General features: G+C 38.6%; 1 long non-coding RNA gene across 1 annotated transcript; it reads right to left on the reverse strand.

The window, feature by feature from the left end:
• Window positions 1–1,438: 1,438 nt before the first annotated feature.
• On the reverse strand, window positions 1,439–21,089 carry LOC136290554 (uncharacterized). The gene is made up of 3 exons (XR_010721200.1): window positions 21,011–21,089; window positions 2,326–2,431; window positions 1,439–1,486 (listed from the first exon to the last, which is right to left on the reverse strand). It is a non-coding gene; the product is annotated as an uncharacterized lncRNA (long non-coding RNA).
• Window positions 21,090–22,384: the final 1,295 nt, after the last annotated feature.

Consider the following 22,384-nt stretch of genomic DNA (forward strand, 5'->3'; position numbering starts at 1 on the left):
TAAAAGAAAAAGGAACAAGCACTCTAATATTCCTGGCTGATGCTGAACTGTTGAAAACATTTAAAGTGTTATGCACATATTCTGTCTACAGTGGAACGATATAAAAAGGAGCCAATCATTTATTACCTTGGCAAACATAATTAAAGATCTTTTATCTTCTCAACTTATATGATCCCAGAATGCGCACTTTATATAGTGAGAATTATATTTAGTAACTATTGTATTAGTAACTATAGTAACTCTTTCTACTTTAGATTAACATAGATTCCAATGAATTCTCTGGGAGCTTTTCAAAGTTAGTAAAAATGTGCATTCAGGCCATGACTTTGTCTCATACATTGCACCATCTCTATTGTATTTCCCCAGCTGAAATTATCCAAACAAAAGGTGATACTAGACTAAGCAGGTTGACCTGATTTTCTGGTATTCCTCTTATGACGGAACAGCAAGGAATACATGCCAAGATCTGGTTGTCTCACTGGATCTGAATACAGAGATCTTTTTATTCACGGAAAGCACAAACAGCATGGTCTCCAGCTCTGTGCCAAATACTCAATAATGTGCCTACCAAGGTGGCATATGTCCTGTAGTTCCTCCAAGAAAAGTAAGCATTATCAGAAGTCTGAAACTTACATCATCATGTCAAATTCCCTACATCTCTGGAGAGTTTTGGTCAATCTGAAATCTTTGGACAGAGAATTAAATATGATTCAAATGAGGAAATGTTTCTTTTCTCTACTATGGAAAACTTCAGCCTTGAAATATTTTAGCTGTACATTCCACTAGACTGTATGCTTTATAAAACCTTGTTATTACAAATCCAGCTTATTTCAAAGCCTTGATCCGCAAAGCCTCTTTATATACAGATTCTGATGGTTTCTTGCAACACATCTAAATCATATCATCTAATTTATTCAAAGTTCTGACTGTGGTATTCGGTCTCTTGCAGCATTTCAACAAGTTGTGCAAACTATGAAATTTTATGAAAATATGGCATTTACCTGAGGATATGAAAACTGCTCTTCTGCTTCATCTGACTTGTTATTCTACTCTTGCAGTGGTCAGACTCACCTATAAATGTTCTATCACACTTTTAAATCATACAGTTCTGTATCTCGTAGAGAAATAGATGAAGGCAATTTCCTTCTGCTCACAGTGGTAGCTTTACAGGCTTAACTTGAAGTCTTACTGTCAATGAAATAAAGGCATTTTAACTGAGCTAGTAAAAAAAAAACCCAAAACAAACAAAAAAAAACCCCCCAAAAACCCAAAACAAAACAAAAAAACAACCAAACAAAAAAAAACCAAACTGGAAATTCCCAGGATTTTTGAAATAGCTACCCCACAGCAGGAATCAATTGTATTGTTAATTTCAGAAAATCAGTTTTCAGAAGGTATGAAAAGTGATCACAAATAAGAAAATAAATGTAACCAAAAGCAGATGAAATTAGTCAAGGAGTTCTTTTCTGTGATGTCTTCTTACTGCCTGAAACATAAAGGTAAATTTAGTATATGTCAGCTGTATAAATGAAAAGCACAAGACTGAGTTTGTAACTATGAAACTTCAATACAACTAGTAAATTACAAATGTTAAAGGAAAAACCTTATGAAGGAGAAGATGAGATCTATGCAAACATGTTTCTCTTTGTCTTATTTCTCATCAGCAGTTGCTAGTTCAGCCAGATAACTACTGCTTCCCAGCATGTATAAGAACTGGTCAGCCTTACAGGCTCAATTTTTCAAATTAAAAGACTGGTAGCACAGACACTAACCATTTTCAATCGTTTTGGTGAAGATTTATATCACCTTTGTTTTAAAGAACTCCAGAGCGCTTAATGAGTTTTAGTTTTTCATTTGTCTACTTTTGTGGAAGATGCTTGTGCTGGTTTTGACTGGAATGGGTATTGTTTTCTCATAGTAGCTGGTATGAGGGCATGTTTTGAATTTGGGCTGAAAACAGGGTTGATAATATAGAGGTGTTTTTGTTACTGCTCAGCAGTGCTGACACTGAGTTGAGGCCTTTTCTGACCCTCACTACCCCCACCACTAGCGAGGAAGCTGTGGGTGCACAAGGAGTTTGAGAGGGGCACAGCCTGGACAGCTGACCCCAAGTGACCCAAGGAATATTCCATACCATATTGCCTCAGGGTCAGCATATGCAGCTGGGGGAAGAAGGAATAAAGGGGGAACCTTTCAAGTGGCAACATTTTTCTTCCCAAAACACTGTGACAGGGCCCTGCTCTCCTGGAGATGCCTGAAGCCCTGCCTGCCCATGGGAAGGGTGGAAGAACCCCTGCCTGCCCACGGGAAGGGGTGAATGCCTACCTTGTTTTGCTTTCCTTGTGTGAGCAGCTTTTGCTGCACCTGTTAAACTGTCTTCTTCTCAACCACACGTTCTTCAGCTTTTACTCTTCCAATTCTTTCCCTCATCCTGTTGTAGGGGGATTGAGAGAACAAGTGTGGGATTTGGCTGCTGGCTGGGGTTTAACAACAACCGTGCTGAAAGAATTTCCTCTCTCTTCTTCCTGTTTTCAGTAATTGCCTTGTAATGGCAAGGAGCACTTCAGGAGAATCTATTGGCCATGTTAGGTTATGTCTGACCACTCTGAAGGCTATAACTCATGGCATTCTGTGCCATAATTTTTCTTCCACTTCATTTACAATATTCCTATTTTTAGTATCAATGTGAGACAGACACAATTATACGTGAAGCTCAGCAGCATATAATAGGTGTCTGAATTTGACTCTTGAATTATTCTAATCATCATTTTCACAATTTAATATAATTTACACTATGGTATTTGGTTTTAAACACCCTGGACTCAAAGCCACATGTTTAAAATCAAGTATTTTCAAAAAAACCAAATATAAATTACTAAGAAATGCATTTTAGTCAAGTACCTGTGATATGCTATGTTTAGCAAATATAGAGCAGCATGTGAGATTATGTTTTTAGCAGCTGTATTCTCCATTAATATATTTTTCTGAATGCTGAGAACAACAATCCAGAGTGAATTTGCACTCTTTATAGTTGTGGAAATTTGAAAAAGCTCCAGTAAATTTGAGTTTTCCTTTCCTATCTGTATTTTAACCAAATTTCTACCTGTGCTTCATCTCATTTCTATTGGCTCCTGTCCTTCAGCAGCAATTTCCAGTCTCCTTGCAGCAGAGCTCCTCAACATTCCAACTGCAAACAGGTTGGAACCTGGAACCCTGTGGTTTTTTCTGACAAGTTCTTTTATGTGAGCTAGTAGCAATGAGTTTGAACTGCTAAAGAATTATTTTGCAGACCCTAAGTATCTGTCTGAAACTCAGTCTCCTACCTACAGGTCTACCAATTTTTGTCTGGGATTTACTGCAGAGATGCACCTTCCTATGAACAGTGAAGTTAGTCAGGTGCCATTATAAGATAACTGACCATTTGGGGACTGGTTGGATTTCTTTTATTGCATATGCATAAAAAAGCTCTGCAGTGAAAATACAGTGAGCCTCTCAGAAACCTCTCCAAAATTTGCAGAAACCTGGTAACCCTATAGGGCTGAATGCTGCCATGGGATATGGAGCTAGACAGGCTAGAAGACGTCAAAAAAACACGGACATTCACTGCAGAAATTTGCCTGGAGTTACAAGCATTCAACAGCCAGACTCACACAACTACATATGTTCAGAAGCAAACAAACTCACAATGATGTGATAGTACAGTGAGTAAAAATTATTCTACAAAAGCAAACAGTAACTTCTCAGATAGGTTTTCATCTGTTTAAATAAATAATAAATAAATGATAACACAAAACATACCAAAAACCCTCACTAAAATACTGATACATTCAATCAAATTTAGTTAGGCAAGCTACTGGGAGTAGGAACAACCGAGAGGAGTGACATGGCCCCACCAAGTCATGCTTAGCATAAGATTTACAGGTAGTACATTTTGCAAGAATTTCCACTTTAAACATATTTTTAGCTTAGAGCCTTCTGGACCCCTTTGGACTGTAACTTTGAAGGTCTTAACTGAGTCATAACTAGAGTTGTATCTAAAACATACTCCAAGAGACTTAACTGCCACTGCTTCTTTCAAGTACAGATATGGAAAACATCACTAGTATTATCCTCACAGAACCTTACGGTAAATTTTGACTTGCATATGTGTATCTAAGTACTGTATACATATATCCCATTGATGTCAGTAGCATATCACAGCTGAGACCTGCTGTGCATATCTGAGAGGAAACTTCTGTAATTGAAAAGATTTCTTACTGTCTAAAAGATAAAAAATTGTGATGAGATTTGGTCATTGTTCCCAGAGCTGTATAATTAGGCTTAAATGTTCTAGTTACAGTCTTGCAGTGGATTTGCATGTGTAACTCCTAGTGATTAAAGCAAAACGTGGAGAGCAGAACTAAGCTTTTGCTCTTTGGGAAGCAATATATGAAACTGTGCCCATCGAAATCACTAGGAATATTTTCTTTTCTTTGCTGGGTCAGGATTTTCTCCCATGTCTGGCTAAGTGCTCAATAGATTTATTTTCAGAGACTCTATTCCCTCTCCCTTTTCTCCTGGTTAGATAAGATACAGTACTTTCAAGAAAAAAGTAAAAAGAGAGCTAACCCAAATAAATGCATAACCTTGATATCCTACTTCTCCCTGGTATAAAAGGAGAAAAAGAGGGTTTATGTTTCTAATGTAGTTTTGATTCTAAATTCAGTGTAAATATAGAATGAAATGTAAATCCATTGGGGTTTTGTGAGGTGAATTTTACATTTTTAATATTGGTTCAACTATATTCTGGAAAGTGTCTTTCAATAAAAAATCCATAAGCCTTTGAGGAAGGGGTTGAGGTGATATCTTTGTGTCTGCTAAAGTTTAAGTCCCTCTTGCATATAGCCAGGTGAAATCCAGAAGTGGGCAAAATGGTGTAAACCATGTCCTTCTCTGATCCCCAATATTTTATTACATGCTTGCCTTTACACTTGTAACTCCTTGGTTATAGTTCAATTGAGTTCTGCCTCACTGTGTCACTGTCTTAAGTATTTTTCACTTTTCTAATGTCAATAGCTCTTCTCTTGAGAGGACTCAACAGGAAGTGGATGCAGGGAGTTTGAGCTCTGATGAGATCCTTTAATCCACCCCTAATCCCCCTCAATTAAACCTCCATTGATGACAGAAAAATCATTAAGTGCTGAAGAACAGGAAAATGAGTGAAAACAACCCTGCATGAGAAATTAGATACACAGCTTTTAACAGGGATGTCCTGCTCTTTCCCCAGCACACCTCCTTTCTGTGCCATCCCTGGCAAGCCAAGCCCTTAACTCCTACAGCTGAGCAGGTAAAAGCAGATAGTCTGGCTGGCAGCTAAGTAATGCAGCTCTCACTGTTCTGGCAGAGTTATGCACAGAATACCTAACCACACATCCCACTGCTGGGGAAGTTGAGGGGACCTGGAGGCTTAAGTGAAAGGTCCATTCAGTGACTGTTCTCTTCTACATACACATTGCTCTAGGAAACTGTGCATGCCTGTTCTACTGATGCACTGCTGCTTACCAGTGTATTTCTGTAAATAATTTCTTGCGACAAAGTTTGCAGAGATAGAAGGAAAACTGCAAATAAAAATATTTTTTGAAAAAAACTTTGTCTATAAATAAGTTTTAATAGTATTCTTTCCTATTTTCTACTGTAAACCACAAAGGATACAATTGATGTTTTTACAATTAGTGTGTCCATTTTTCTGGTTTACATATTTTCTAATGACATGGGGAAAAAACTAAGCCAAGAAAGCAATATTTAATGTTACCTCTCCCCTTTGCACAACCCTCTCCTCCAAAACCTTCAGATGGTTTGTAGGTCATAGTGAAAGAGGAAGCAAAGTAGAGGGTGTACAAAGAACTAACGAGCAGTGGGTCTGAATGATATTTTCCACTGGGAAACCTGGGAACCATATGCTGTAAATGTTGAGTACAGTTAATGTGGCTTGAAGCAGCATTAAATCCATTTACCCTGCATGAGCCCCCTCTCCCCAGAGTGTACACATGGGTCATGGAGCCAAAAGCAGTACAGAAACCAGCTGGACTTTGTTAAAGTTTCTGGTGGTAGCCAAAGGAAAGCTTTTGATAAAGGTTTTTTTGCAAGTCTATGCTGAGAATCTATAGCATCACAGTCTTGATTTCTCATGGATTCCCAGCCTTTATTTTCTTCCTTTCTTGGTCGGAAATAACCCTATTTGGAATCTCAGATAATCTCACAGACAGCAGAAGGGTATGAGGTAATTCATAGAAACTTAAGACCCAAACAATGTAGTCTTCTTGGACTTATTTTGTTCCCCCCCTGTGATTTTACACTGTAAGGGAATATGTAAACTTCCATCTTTCTTCATCACTGCTTAAAAATGGAATAGCCTGGTACTTTTCCAGGCAATCTGTGTGTACCTATAAACTGAAATGCAGCTCATAAACATTAACCATGTTGAAACAATACATTCGCTGTTTGCAATCACATAATAAACAGCTTAGATGTAACACACAATTTTTAGGCATCTGTAATGTCCCAGCACATGGAAACCCAACCTCCACACCTAAACCACAGAGAAATTATCAGCACATGTATATATTTTGCCCTGCACATAAGCTTTCAACCAATATGTATATCATCCCTATGACATTGTTTTTAATAAGTACTTCTTCATGAAATATTGGTGGTATTAAACCTCTGACCACTTTTACACTCCTTTAATGCCTCTTCTCTCTCTTTCCTTGGTACACACTTAATGCTGTTTACTTCAAATTGCAGATTTTCAGAACTTCTTTGCTACATGCTTAAGTGCCTTGTTCAATGCCTTGTATTCTAATTTCCATGTAGTGCCCCTAGGGGTTGCAGTAAAAACAATAATTCACGGGTCCTGACCCTTCAGATACTTTCTAGTAGAAGTAATATCCCCTAATGCTGGTAAGCATGTCCAAGAACCGGCTGATGATTTGTGCGCTTGGCAAACAGAGGCTCAAGAGATTCTTTAGAGGTTTCCTGATAAACAGGAGAACATTGCCACACATGTATTCCCTGACATTTATTTTGAAATAACAAAATCTTTTGAAAGATAGGCAATTTCCAAGTATTGAAGTACCTTGCATGTTGCTTGTAGATCTCCCTCAGATTGCTGGGAGTCATCCCTCTTGCTCCTCAGCCACCAGAGTCAGCTGCCAGTCATCAACTTCAGCTGGAAAATTACAGGATCTGCAAATCTTTCACAACTCCTCCAAGTTCTATTTATAGAAATTCACTAAGATCTACACTCAGTGGCTCTGGTGCCACTGATAATTTTAGAGGGCACTTGGCTAGTTTCTTCCACCTCTTTTTTTGAACAATTTTGGTACAAGTAAACATAAGGTCAGAGTCAAGACCTGGCAGAACAATTCTCTATTTTTTTCTCTATGTACAAGTATGCAAACTTGTACATTTCAGCACTTAGTGCTGTTGCACAGTAGTCCACTAGCAGACACTCTCTGACAGTTTATTTTTGTATAGCAAAATAAATAAAAAAGGCACCACTGCTGGTTTTTCACAGGAGAAAAGTCTACACAACTTGATTAATCTTATGAATAATACTCTAGACTGATTTCTTTAAGTCAGACAGAGAATTTAGTTACACAGTCCTCCTCAGGAGTCAGAGAACACATATGGGTAATATGATGCTCAAATGGGTGCCTGAGGTGTCAGTTCCTTCATCAGCTCTATTACAACTATCCTGCTTCCCCTCCTCTCAGTTTTCCAATCTGTTATATATGGTGGAAGTTCCTGATCCATTGTATGGAGACACTGTGGCCTAGAGGTAGTCAGGCTACTTTGCCCAGATAAATTATGGTCAGACTTCACCCTGTAAAAGATCCGTTTTCCTGATGGCAAGATACTGGTGTTGATGTGGAGGATCCCCATGTAGTGTCCCTTTTCAAAAATACAAGCCTAAATAGTCTTAAAGAGTAAGCCTAGATCTCTAAAATGAGATGTGTTCATCTATTCAGCATCTACTGTTCCTAGATGCCAGAATCTGGTCACTGATTACAGCTATTTGACCCTGCATTCCTTTAGGAACACAAATTACAAATGATGCAGCCACATGGGCTATTTTGTGACCACAGATAAGGACTTTAAACCTCTAAGCAGCATCAAGGAAAACAGAACCCTCTATATTTTTACAATGTGTCCTGTGTATAAAGTGAGGTGTTCAATATGCTGCCCCAGGGAGCAGTCCAGGAGTGTCTGCAGCCCAGGAGAGACCCAGCCTGTGCCTTCCTGGCACCGAAGGGATGCCACTACTGCTGCCAGGGCCGTGTCTCAGCAAGGAAAAAGCAAGTCTCTGCAGCTTTTCTCTCCTCACTTCCTCACTCTATTAGCCTGCACAGAGAAAGTTTTGGCTCTCATCAGGCCAAATTTCCCACCAGCTATTGCAGTTGATGAAAAAGGGATTTCAAAGCACTTGATTAGGTATGCAGCATGAGCCTCTATGTAGCCTTGTGTAAGACAGGATAACAGGTTGGTGTCTTTCTTCCAACTGATTTTTTTTTTGAAACACGATTTTGCTAAAGTCAGTGTTTCTACCATCAGGCATTTGTGGCCAGCCCAAATGCTAGATGGCATCTAGAGAAGCATCTACACAATTGCTTGTCTGTGAAAAACATTAGTCAAAGGGGAAGGAAGAGGTGTGTACTTGCACTGTGGCAAATCAGTAGGCTGTAGGAAAGCCAGACTAGCAGGCACAAAAATAAAGCATGAATCAGAAAGTCAGAATTCAGGTCCTATCTAGAGTGTCCATGGAAGAAAACGGCACCTTTTCCAGAAAGTGTTGATCAGGCATGTTTGACACTACTTGCTGAGTTAAGGAAGACAGCCCAGCATTCGTTGCTGATGGGCAGCATAATGGCAGACCACTGAAGTCCCAGGTGCTTTTCTCCCTGTCACTGTAGATATAAGATTGGAAGTGATCTGGACAAAATTTTGAGATACTACCATTCACGCTCAGTGAAATTAAAATGTTTTAAACTGTTCCTAAAATACATTTACTTGCTGAGAATAGAAACACTGGGTCACTTTTGCCTATGTTTTGTTCTCATTTCATGCAAAGTTAGCACTGCAAGCTTCGCAGACCCTATACTCATTGAGCAGTGAGGAAGTGAGACCACAGCCTCAATCAAGCACTAACATCATAAGTGAGACGTATTCCTTTACGTCTACCTCTGTTTCAAAACCTTGTTTAACTCAGGTGAAATACAGAACTGTAACACTGCTCTACTCATATTCACTGATTTCCAGCAAATTGGTCTTGTGAAATTTAGCTTGAGCAGAGACCAGAAGCCTTGAGAAAGAAGATCTTTCCCAGTACTTTGAGTTGAACCTTTCCTCAGGTCTACTTGATGAAAAATAAATTCCACTGAAAATGTGAATGTTCCTAAGAACTTCCTACATAGATAAAAATTTAATTGGTGTAATTCAAGAAGTTACTGACAAATGTGACTAGTTAATGCAGAAACATCCAGAATAGTTTCTTAGAGACTGCTAGTAAGTTTTCATGCAAATTCCCAGCTCAAAGTTTTATAGAAAAAAAAATCACTAAAAATAATTTTCATTATTGTCTAGTATCGTTATTTTGAAAATATTCATTTTCTTTGGACTTGAAATATCAGGGTTGAGTGACGTAAAAACAAAATACATCAAAGGGTTTTTGATACTCTCTTTGTATACTAATTTGGAAAAGTAATTTTTGTATTTCTTTTTTCTTGTGGAACTCGCATTCTTCTGAGAAAACTAACAGAAGTCAAAACTTTCTTACCAAAAGAAATGTGGGGGTTTTTTTAAGTACACTCTTAGAAAATACTTTCTATTTTTTTCTGGAAAAATGTATTTACTATCAGTAGCATTTAAATGGTGTCCAGCTATTAGGGAAAAAAGTTATAAGCATCATTCCAAAATAAAGTCAGATACAAAGACTCAAGGGGAAAAGAATCACAAAACCATACATATAAAAGAAAGCATTAAGAAAAAAAAAAAAAAGAATAACTGCATTATTTGTTCTTATGGATTGTGCAACTTGGCTCTTTATGAGTTATTGAATGACAACTTAATTTGCAAGTGGGAGAGAAGAGAGAATAATGTGATAATTTATCTCCAAATGAAGATAGAGCAGCAGCATACACAAAATGTCTCAACCCCCTTCACAGACAGGTTTTTTAAAGTCTTCCAGTAAAAAGTATTTTAGCTTTTTTTTTTTTTTGAAACAGTTGTATCCAGCTGGAATTAATTTCACTTTTGCTTTTAAAAACCTTTCATGTGGGGCACTAATGCACAACTTGCTACTGGATAGGGCAGAGTATGGGTGCATTTAGGTTAGAGAGGAGAAGAGGGTGTTTTAAATCTGCAAGTCTAATAGTGCTATTGAGTTTTCAAGAATCAGAATGATTCTAATCCAATTGCTTCCTAAAGCACATCTAAATATCATGGTATTCAGAGACACATTGTGTATTGTTAAATTTTTTCAGTAATGTATAACAAGAACACAATAGCTCCAGTAAATCAAACAAAAATGAGTGATTAAGTATCTGATTTGATACTGTGCATTAATTTTAGTTCAGATGATCCTTGCTTTGTTTTATAATACAATTGCATTCAAGACTACATAATTTGCATGCTACTGGAAGGTATATTAAAAACATAAATTATGAGAAGGAAAGGGAACAATTGTTAGGATACAGCATCCATATATCAAAGACAGGTCTTTAGTGAGCTTCTCAATTCTTATTTAAGAACACGTACATCATTGCCTTAGAATTCTTGAGTTTTTTTCCTAAAATCCAGTCACAGTTGCTTCCCTTCGGGTTTCTAGACTCTTAGCCATTACTGCTACACCTGCAAACTGTCTGTAACCTCTTACTTAGCAAGTTTTAAATTTTTCTGCGTCTATCTCAAAACTACAGGTGAACTGTATCATATCTTTCCAAAGGATTCAGAGCCAAAAGGAGAATTTCATTCTAAATTAGCACTTTAAATTTAGGTAGACCCACTCATCTATCTGCAGGGTCGTCTATCTCTAGTCAAGCGATTATTCCACCTCTCAGGCTTTTTTTTATCTTGGCTCCTAGTTGTTCATTGCTCCATCTGAAACCCACAACTGGCTTTGGAAGAAAGGCAAAGAGTTCAGGGGTAAACACACAGTGTGCTAGTTATACTGGTTATAAATGAAACAAAAATGGCCTATTAGAAAGATAGCGGATGTAATCTTTCCGAGTGTTATGGCCACGTCACCAGATGGAGCCTATGGTCCTGCCTCCCTGTGATCCTGCTGCTGCTGCACACGGCTAACACGAGCAGAGCATGACACCAAGCACAGCATCCATCAAGAAGAGTTTCAGCATTATTGAAAAGAACCTGACCTGTGTTTTTTCTATGCCATCGAAGGCCCTCTCACTGTGGATTTCTCAAGCTGCATCTAGTCTTTTCCCAGTGCTGAAAAAGGTGGTAAAAGCCCCTTTTCATTAAGACAGTGGAAGGGCTCCTCCTGAAGCCTGAGGGTACCTTCAGGGCCTCAAGGAATAACCATTCATCTTGGTAAGAACTGCTGCCCTCCACCTGCCACCTCAGCATGATCCTTGAAATGCAACAGAAAGGAAAATACATTGGGCTGTTAAGCGGAGAAAAGAAGGGCCATGTTGATCCAGTCTGAGTGAGTGGGCCAATAAGTCAGTACATATGTTCCTGTCTCCATGTGGAGGAGAAAAGTCTCAGTGAGTGCCAGTGACAGCTATGGGGACCAGCTGATTGCAAGGCAATCCATAATATGGTATAAGATGGAAACAATGGGAAGTCATGGAAAGTATATAAACCCTTAAACATTTTGCAAAGAAAGTTATCTAGAGGCATGTTGTTTGATGCTTATTAAGCTGTATAAATCTAAACTACTTATTAACAGTTTTATTTGAAGTAGTACTGAGCAAACTAACAGATTAAGAAAATACTCATATTCATCACAACTCACAATCCTCTGTGTATTGTCATTCCATTCTCCATCCTCTAGGTAAAAAGTATTTCAAGAGCAATGCAGAAAAGAGAACACTCCAGCATTCACAGAAACATGCCTTATCACACTGGGTGTGAACACTGCTTCATGCTCTTCATGGATCGGTTTCATATAAACGCAAGGATGATTACACAAAAACGCTGATGACCTAGTTCAACTGCTGACTGTATTATAATAGAGACAACAGTCTATACTGATACACACAGATCAACAACTTCAGGTCTAAAACATGACGCTCCTTGACCCTTGTAACTCTTTCGTAGTAAGGCTGCAAAACTTTAAGTGTTGTTCCTGACCACATGGATACCTAATGCCTTTCCAGTCCTCCCAAAGGGTTTATTTCAGCCATGTCCAGAGTGATGTTTCCACCACTGGCTGGTTACACACTACATACAAATCCTCTTCTGCCTGACTTTGGCAGGATTAGCAGTCACTTGGTACTCACAAGTTTCCAAATTGGAGGAGGAAGGTCTCTGATTTGTGGAGTTTTCCAGGTCCTACTGTGTTCAATTGGAGCAATGGGGTGCTGAGACTATCTGTAAATCAGCCTCTAAGTGGAATGTCCATTGATTGATAAAATATTAAAAGCCTGTAATTAGTGTATAAATTTTAGGTAGTGCCACAGTTCCTCCAGTCATACAACATAAACTTTTGAAATGTATCTGTAACTATGCATAGTTAGACACCCTTAGATGTTTCCTACACTTTATGTACCTATATTTGTGTAGTGACAATTACTAAAGAAATAATATCTAGCACTGGATACTATTGAGTCTGTTTCATGGAAACAGCTACATCCCTGTAAAGAAGCTGCCAATTTAGCTAATAGAAAGCTCTCTCATTAGCTTGTTTTCAGTACTTCTTGCTTGAGAAACTTCCTTTGTTCTCATCAATGTGACTTTGAAATGAGACTAAAGGGAAAGAAGCTGGCTGGAACAGAAACTTCTTACACACTACTCCAAGCCATCATAGAAGAATTTTTAAAGAGACTGCAGTCTTAAAAATCATCAGTGTAGTTGAATGGTTTCCTATAGATGCCAAGTGTCCAAAGTACCACAAATTTAAAGGTCATACCTTAAAAACATATAAGCCTCTAACCTCCTTAAAACTGTGATGGATTTTACCTTAAATAAGGGATTTTATTTTTTTGGTAAACCTATCCCATATGACTTTTGCCACTTTTTAGCCTCTTGAGATTTCAATTCTCCTAATTTAATAAAACCTGTGAGTGCAATCAGCAGGCTACTCTTCTGTTCCCACATGTCTAATAAAAGATATACAGCAAAGATCCTCGCATCACACTTCTTGTAACTTCCTATGCTGTTATTTTTCGTAATGTCTCAGCAAAAAAGGCTGCATACTTCTCTCTTCTGCGTGTGGAAAACCAAGTTGGAGATGCATATGTGTGAATTCCTTATCTGGCCTATATTAGGGAGGGAAGTAACAAAAAAGCTGGAACTGGTTTCCCTCTTTTTCTAGCTGTTATAAATAAGCCTGTTCTTATTTATGTGTGTTTTCCAGCACTCATTTTCCTGTACTCAGTTTCCAGTAAACCCACTAGAGATCCTCTAGCATCTGTCTTTGTTCCTCTCATGTTTATATATTAATCATTTCATATGACAATGCAAAATATTTCAGCAACAATAAAAGCGCACTGGAAAGCAGCTATAGCAAGCATAAAGGACCAAATTCTAATCCAGTTATATTAATGAGCTGCATGCTTCTGTCCAGCAGGACTCTCTTTTAGCTTGGTGTACTGCCTTATAGATTTTAGCAACAGAATAAATGGTGTGAAGTTTCCTCTTTGTTTATGTCAGCTTCTCTTAGTGTAAGTTCATGACATCTAGCAAGAGAGAAACATGCCAGAGAGAACTCATAGCACTCAAAATTCTCATTTGAAGAGTGCCTGCTTAAGGAGGGAACAGGCTCCATATCCTATGGCAAAAGTCCTGAGAAATGAAAGGCCCAGGCTAAAGATTACCTCTTTCTCCAACCAAGTCTCTAAGAAAAGCTAAAGGTAACATGACATTCCTCACCAAGGACATACCAGGCCCTCTGGGGAGTCACAAATTTGTTTGGTGGAAGAAAGTCACACCCCAGCAAGGGGCCTGCATCCTCTCTCCTAAACTGTAACTTAAAAATTCATCAGTGATTTTAAATATGTCATACTCAGAATTCTACCCTACAGCATTAAAATAAACTGCATGACATGGTTTTGTGTTATTTTTCTTTCATCTACTAAATATTCTGTCTTAGGCACTCCAATACTACAGTGATGGGCTCTGGATAATAGCGTAAACTCAGAGTTAGACTTTAATCATATTGCAGCATTTTTCCTTACCATACCATAGCACCATGGCATTTTTCAGCAAAACACAAGGGAAAAAAGTGAGAATGAAAAAATATGGTTGCATCATATTAGGAAACAATAGGCTAAATGCCAATCTTCAGGCATTTCTAAGCGATATCCTTGTGTTTATGCTATTAGTTCAACCAACATTACTCTGCTTCAAACTAAAATAATAACAAGAACAGAACCATTTGTTCAGCCCAACTGCTGGAAAAGGAAAATGACGTTGTGTGTAGAACTGCAGGAAATTATGTTGACTGATAACAAATATAATTATTTCTGAATTATTATGATTGTGCTACAATCATTCCATGAATGCAAAAGATTTTTTTTTCTCCACTCCTCCTTTTCCCCCTACAGCACAACTCCTTATCTTGCCTCTTTGTTCCTACCTTCTGCAGCAGTTGCAACACTGGCACTGTGCCCCAGCACATGAAAGCTATAGTATTGTGGATTATCAGACTTTTCGCCTGGAATAAGATGGATGCAGAAACACTCTGTTTAACAAAGGTCCCACGTTATCTTTGCCCAGGCTTCTTCCCTCTGCTCTTTGAAGCTTTACTAGAGTATATTGTGTCACAGGGCAGCATAAAGGGTAGCTACTTCCTGAGGGGTTTTACAGGCTGCAAAATTAGTTTGGTTTTAAGAAAACTGACCTTAAAACAATAATTCATGACAGTGTCACTGTAAAAAGGCTAGTGATGTGGGCCTGAGGTGTTACTTGGTTGGATGAAAAGGTTCATGAAATGGATTCTAACAGGAAAAGAGGAGAATAAGGAACAATGACTGGAGAAAGACCCCAAGTTGGTAAGCTTTTGTAGAAGATCATAGCTGATGATGTACACTATAGCAACTGAAGAGAAAGGAGATGGATTGTGAAAATTAAACCTCGATGAGAAGCCAAAAACTGTAAAAAAATAGTAAACTATAACAGATTTACAATGGCCTGGTAAATAATATTGGGAAAGATTACCAAAAATGGGGGAATAGTTCAGATGCTGAATTCTGGTTTTGCATTAACTGAACCACGGGAAAATTTTTTGGATGAGCAGTTATCATGATCTGAGACCTGTTTCAACTACACTGGTGTGAAAAAAAGGGTGATGACAGCTTCAGTAGTCAAAATCCACAGGTTGTAGTAGAGAAAGCCTCCGGCCCACTGCATAACAAGCTTTCAGCAGTACCTGGACTAAGTACCAGAATCTAGGAAATACCTGAAAGTGAAGAAATATCCAAAAACACTGCTAAACTTTCTATAGATTCATCTGCAGTGACTAAGCAGCAACAAATAGGGCAGGTTTACACTGAAAAATTGCAGTGTATTTCAAAGTGGAGTAGCAACTTGTGTGTGGAAAAGACCGTTAGTCTGTAGCAGAGGCCAATGTCCCACAACATGACATGTTCTAGTAGTCCCCAGACACCCTTTTGTTGTGCTATGAACTGTAGGAGCTGGAGGATAGGATTTGTTTACTCGATTGCTGAGCTGCAGAAGGCTGGCAGTGAGCTGGAGGCACAGGGGGTGGTCACTCAGAGCCGTGAAAAGTCTTTCTGAAAAAGGCAGTCACGACTGTCTGCCTCACACAATGTAACCAGTCACATCTCATCAGAGATGTCTAATGTCCTAATGATGTCTGCACTTCTTATTGACTGTGCATAAGAAAAAAGGCTCTCTTAGACAAGGAGACTTTGTCCCAAACTCTGGACTGAGTCTACTTAAACAGGTTTAAACAAACTCTTATGAATTGCAGCAGAAGATTGCTGCTTTGAAAAGGGTTGTGTTTATCCTGGGCACTTGAGTGTCACATCTGTGTCTTTTCTTTAACTGCCAGGATCTGGAAGCTTGGGATCATAGCAGCAGCTCCTAATCAGGCTTTCCAATGTGGTGAATCTCCTTTTGAATTAATCCTGCTAAAAGGAGGGCTTCAGACAAAGCGTGAGGCATAAGTCCAACCACCAGGGCAACCACATCTGATCATCCCTTTCATACAACACACAGGCTAGTGGAATAACACAGACATCTCTGTTTTATATGAATCCATTAGGCCTCTGACCAGGCTTCACATCCATTCCTCCATTTATAATGCTTCAGCTACAAATATCCTGGCAACATTCTGCTCTTTCTATCATCATAAAGATACATGGCAAATCTACTTTTCTTTCCCTTGCCTTGGTAACAGAGTGAAGCCTACAGTATCATCCCCAAATTGCCTTGCTGCTTTGATTCCTTAGGCTACATTTTAGAGTATAAATAGCTCGCAGCACACAAGATGAACATAGGATTTCCAGTGTGTATAAGCTATTAGAAGTGAAACGATATGAAATATTCTGAAACAAGTATGGCCTCTTGCTCCAGAAAGCAATGATGTATTAAAACTATCTCAGATGCAAGTTGACAGTGTAGAAACGACCAAAGGATCTTATACAGGGAAACTGCTTGTAAGCAACATTAAAGGAGATGGGTCACTAACTCCTCAAATAACAATGTCTTAAAATAATGAAAGTGGAAAAGAAGAAATTTTAGACATCCAAAACCTGCAAGCTTATCTTGGTAGATAAACTACTGTTACTAGCTACCTATTGAGCCAGCTAATGTCTAATTTCACTAACCTTGAGTGAAGGCCTGCGTAAGAGGCACAATCAGACAATAGGCACAGAGGAAGAGATAAGGAAAAATGTAGAAAGATTAGTAAGGAGAAAGGCTAGTAGGGGATTTTGCCTGCTACAAAAAGAATTATGTTCTTAATGGGGGGAATAAGACATAAAAGAAAGGACATTAGAACACGCTAAAGAGATCTGAGCTTTTCAAAGTGTGCTGTGCAAAAGAACTCTTTAATATATATTTAAATATAAATATATATACACATATATGCATTTTGCAGAGATATGAAAATCTTTATGCCTTGAATCATGTTCTGATCATACTTTCCCTTTCTGAAATATGAATGCTTTGATGTTGGCAACGGGATAACACCATTTGTGTTCTATTTATCTATACTGCATAAAACCGTGTAAGATATATATTATGCTACAGCCAAGGCTTTGATACACAGGAATATTTCCTCTTTTAAATCATTACCATTCCTTTTTACTCATCAGGAGCTTCATCACAGCTACCTGCCTTGAAGAGACCAGATTTATTTGAAATGTCCTTATGCTTTATATTGATGTTCCAGGCAATTCAAAAGTGGGACATCTGTCCATGAGCACCTAGCAATAGTTTGCTGACAGGAGCAAAGAACATAAAGAAACATTGTTTTAGACCCCATCAGAAGAGCCAAGTGGAAAGAGACTGGTTCAGGCTTCCTTTCTCAGCTGTAAAACACACAGAGCAGGCAGTCACAGCTGCATTGCTGGCTAGTAATGAAAGCTTTGGTCTGCTGCAGCAAGTTTTGATGTATCAGCCATCTCTGAAGCAGATCACTAGCTCAGGCAATTTCTGGACCCTTTGAAGGAAGTCTAAAGTCAGTATTTCCTACTGCCTGGATATTTCTTAATACCTAAGGCTTTCACTGGTTAATGGAAAACACGAGGTATTTGGAGTTTACTAGAATTTTCAGCACCTGAATATGGTCCTATCTGATAAATCCTCAAAGTGCTGAAAACATACAGAAGCAAAGACTTAAAACAGTGGACATTTTTTTGTCCAAATTCCATCAGCCATTGCTGAGACCAGAGAGCAAAAGGAACTATAGAGCCTAAGTAGCACTTCATTATATTGTGCACATTCATATTTTGTGCACACGTAATGACCACAAGGCATGATTCTGATCCTAGTACGTATGTCTGTATTTATATACTTCTGTATGTATGTACGTGATATATTATATACATTTTATATAACAGTTTAAATAAACTTGTCATTATACCACATAACAATTCTACTGCTGACATTCATGTATATTCTAAAATAGAGATATAAGATAATATTATTGTGTGTAATGACCAAGAATGCCAGTAGTAGCATTAGAGTAAGTAAAACAAGGGAATTTTTTTAAGTTTTAGACTAAAGGAATATGTGAAGAAAAGACAACAATGAAGTCTCCTAAAGGAGTACACTGTATGTGGGACACTCAGGCCAAGCATCATGAGAATAATAATTTAAGCATTTAAGCTTGTTGGGTTGTTTGAGGATTTTACAGTCCAAGTGAGTTTCAACCTGGACTGATTCCTTGATCTGTTTGAAAATCTAACATACACACCTGACAGAGAAGGAAGAGAAGGCATGGGGTGGGAATGAGCAGTGTAGGGAGAAACTCCTTCTACCTGCTTTGCTTTGAAATTCCAGCCCTGGCAGCATCTGGGAGTGCTGTGCAGACAGATTATAAGAAATCGCTTCTGTTGCTGCATACAACCAGAGCCATATGTGCATATCAGAGCATTATAAATAATGCATTCTTTGAATCTTGTTACCAAAACAAACAGACCATTGTTAAAACACCTTGCCAGCATCTATCTCTTGTTTCCACTAAAAATATTCCTTGAACTTTCAAGTTGTAACTGTCAGCCTTATAAAACAAAAGGCAAAGGTCTCTGACAACTTGTTAAGGAAAAAACTTTAGTGGAAACTTTAGGGTAAAACATGTTTTAAAACCTCACCTGTTCAAATCATCCTTTTCTAGTATTTCAGGGTGTTTTACTATTAGCCCACTGGCTAATAATAACTTTCTGTGTGTTTATTGGAAGATGAATGTGTTTTATTTGCCTGTTTAAGTTCTAGAAATCTGCTCTATTTCAACCACATATGAAGATAAAATATATTGGTTGGTAGGTATGAGCAGGTATCAGCAAGGGCATAGTCTGCTGGGATGAGACATTCATTCTTCCCATAAAGGGATATATCCAGTATGTTCCAAGTTTCCCCAGGTGCTTATGTTGTAATGAAGACAGATATTTCAATTTCTCCAAGTTTTAAGGAGGGGAAAATAGAAGTATTATGGTTAAAGACCCTTTCTGAAATTTGTGTATTAGTTTCGGGCAAAACCTTTAAGTCTGTGCCTAAGGTTAAATCATCATAAATGGATATGCTCAGGGAGTAAAAAAAGAAAAGAAAAAAAAAAAAAAAAAAGAAAAGCCAACTTAAATAGAACACAGGTCATAGAGGAAAGGCAGGAAGGTAAGAAGACCCATCACCCCACTTTCCCTTGAAGCACATGTTGTGAAGCCTTGGGGGCAGCCACCTAAATTACTGCTGGTAGTATCCACTCTTCCACAGAGAGGACCTGGGGTGACAGAGTAGGAGTCCCCCCCTTTCTCTTTGCCACATCTGCAGGTGCACGAGGTATTCTCCTCTGGCGTGCACTGCTAGCTGCAATTTGAATACGGTCCTATGTTACTCCCAAGGCCAGATAAGATGCCCCAAACCAGTCATCGCTGTTTGTTTATACTGCAGTATAAATAGTAGTGCCTCTCCATTCCAAGTATTTATATACTCCCTATCATTGCTGAGCCCAAGACCCTCCCAGTCTTAAATGTGTTTATACTCACAACAGCTCTGTGAGGGCAGTGCTGTTAGCCCATCTAGGAGGAGGAAGCCAGGACACAGGACAATTAAGGTCTGAACAAAAGCATGCAAAGATCTGACTTCACTGATCCCTGTAGCGTTTATACATCTAACCAGAACTTTGTGTCCATGCCTAAACAGTAAGCTCACCATCCCTTGACAAGTTATGGAGCAGGGAATTCAAGTCAGCTCCCACCACCTAACAGATGTCTCTCTTTTCCACGAGGAATGTGTCTGGTGAAACACTGGAATAACACTGCGTAACAAGGACATTGCCTGCCCTGAGGGGTAAATACTGTGGTCCCTTATTGCTGTGTAGATGATTTTCAGAGATGAAAGTGGAAGAACACTAAGGTAATGTAAAAAAGAAGTAATTGTGGAGTGAAAACTTAATCACTTCTTCCCACAGACTCAGAAATATCTTTCTAAAGTTACACCTCCTAGAGGCAACTTTTCCCCTGGTAGGGATCCTGGTAGGAGAGTCACATATGAGTGATGGAGTTTTCCTGCTGTGTTGTGGGTTTTCTTGCTCAGGATAGTCTGTGGTTCTGAATTTTTCCTACCTAATGACTACAGGATTTGGTCTTTTAATTGGTTTCTGTGTATTAATTGCATATGAAAAGCTAAGGTATTTATCTTTGTAAAGCAGTTTTGAATGCTGAATAACTAACTATTTTTCATAAGGAATTTTACTATACAGCCTGAAAGGGAATGCAGATTTATACGATAAATACAACTGCTCCAACAGAGATGAGATTTATCTTAGCAGCTGGCTAAGTCTCTCTAGGATTCATCCCCAGTCTCAGTCTATCAGTCAGTGTATCTTTCTTCTAAGGTTTCAGTGCAATAAACCACACTCTTTTATAAATTATAAAAGTTTTATTTTGTCAGAGACATGAGGAACTCCTTCATGTGAGAGTTTTTATCCCTTAATGAATCACATTAATAGCAGTAATATTAATAATTTACTTTATATCCTAATCAGGATTATATCCAAATTATTAGGCACAGCCTTGAGCATAAATGAACAAGGGCAGGGCCACTTTAGGGTTACAAGGCTAATACAGTCTCTAGACCCAAGTAAATAAATAAATTAAAATCTTACCAAGAAACAGCAGAATCTTAACAATTGCCGAGCCAGCAGGACGCTGGAATCCTTGTGAGTTCACCCTTTATGGCCCAGGAAAAATACATTGTTAAGCAATTTTGTTGTTCCTAGCAGCAGACCTTGAAGTGGAAATTAACGAGTGGTGGTATTCACTCACACCCAATCCCCTGTACATTTGCATTCATTTGCATATGAATGCCCAGCTAATTGTTTTGAAGTAACAATTAAGAGAACAATAGAGGAAAGAAAAGGGACTCCAGGCAGCAACTGACACCTGGGACTCTGTATTAAGAAAAGCTTTTACATATTTGAATTAAAAATAGACAAAGGAACAGAAACAGGCAGGCATAAAATTCATTACTGTAAGGAAAGTAGCACATCACATCCGTACACGCTACCATGCTCCAGAATATGTTTCACACTCATCCAGCCAAGAGATGTACAATATACTGGATGGTAGAGGAGGTTTTTCCTTCTGGTGTGCATTTTAGAAAAAAGTTATTTTCTCACATTCCCCATATGCCTAAACCAAAGAGTTTGAGATCAGAAGGAAAGGATTATTTTGCCAATTTGGCATCAATTTCAAAGTGGATTAACCTTTCCTGAGAAGTTCAGACGTGCATGGATTCAGCAGTACCTTTAAACCATTTGCCTGCGGTTAGAACTGGATCCATTGGAATATGATAATAGAGGTTTAATTTCTGTATAACACCACCAGTGCCATCTCAAATTATTACTCAGTCTGCATTTCCAGTAGGGATCCAATTATCCGATTGTTGGTGCAATGTGATTTGTTAGACTCAGTCCTCCCTCCTGGTAATGATGATGTAGCTCTTTTTATCTGGAGCAATTGCTGTTGTTAACTGCATCACTGCTTAGGCTCTGCTGTCCCCTCCTGCAAAGAGAAGCGCGGGGTTGGACAGTAGACTAGGAACGGAGCTAGGCAACAGTTTCGTTCAGTAATAACCCCTGCTACTAAAGAGGTTTATTGACTCCAAATTACTGATCACTAAAAGCACTTTTGTACCCAATAGGATCATCTGAGCCCTCCTGTAGAGAAAAATGCCAGCACACAGCAGAATTGAAGGAAGTTTGAGGCCACAAGAAAGGTCCAAATCAGCCAAAGAAGTGGGGAGCAGTGGGGCTAAAGAATGGAATAAAGCTCTGGGTGAAGAATCTGCAGCAGTGGGTTCTCTTGGGGAGACAGACACGAGAAGAATCCTGAGAAGAGCTGCAGCCCAGGAACTGCTCACACAGGACAGTATTTTTAACCTAAAGCTCCTTTCAAAAGATTTTCTTTTACTGAGAAAAGAGAAGGTAAGTTGTATACTGTGTACATTTCAAGAAATTAAAAACCAACAAACAAACAAA

Source organism: Chamaea fasciata, unplaced genomic scaffold (genome assembly GCF_029207755.1).
Source record: "Chamaea fasciata isolate MVZ Bird 193981 ecotype frontalis unplaced genomic scaffold, bChaFas1.0.hap1 SCAF_6, whole genome shotgun sequence".
NCBI lineage: Eukaryota > Metazoa > Chordata > Aves > Passeriformes > Sylviidae > Chamaea > Chamaea fasciata.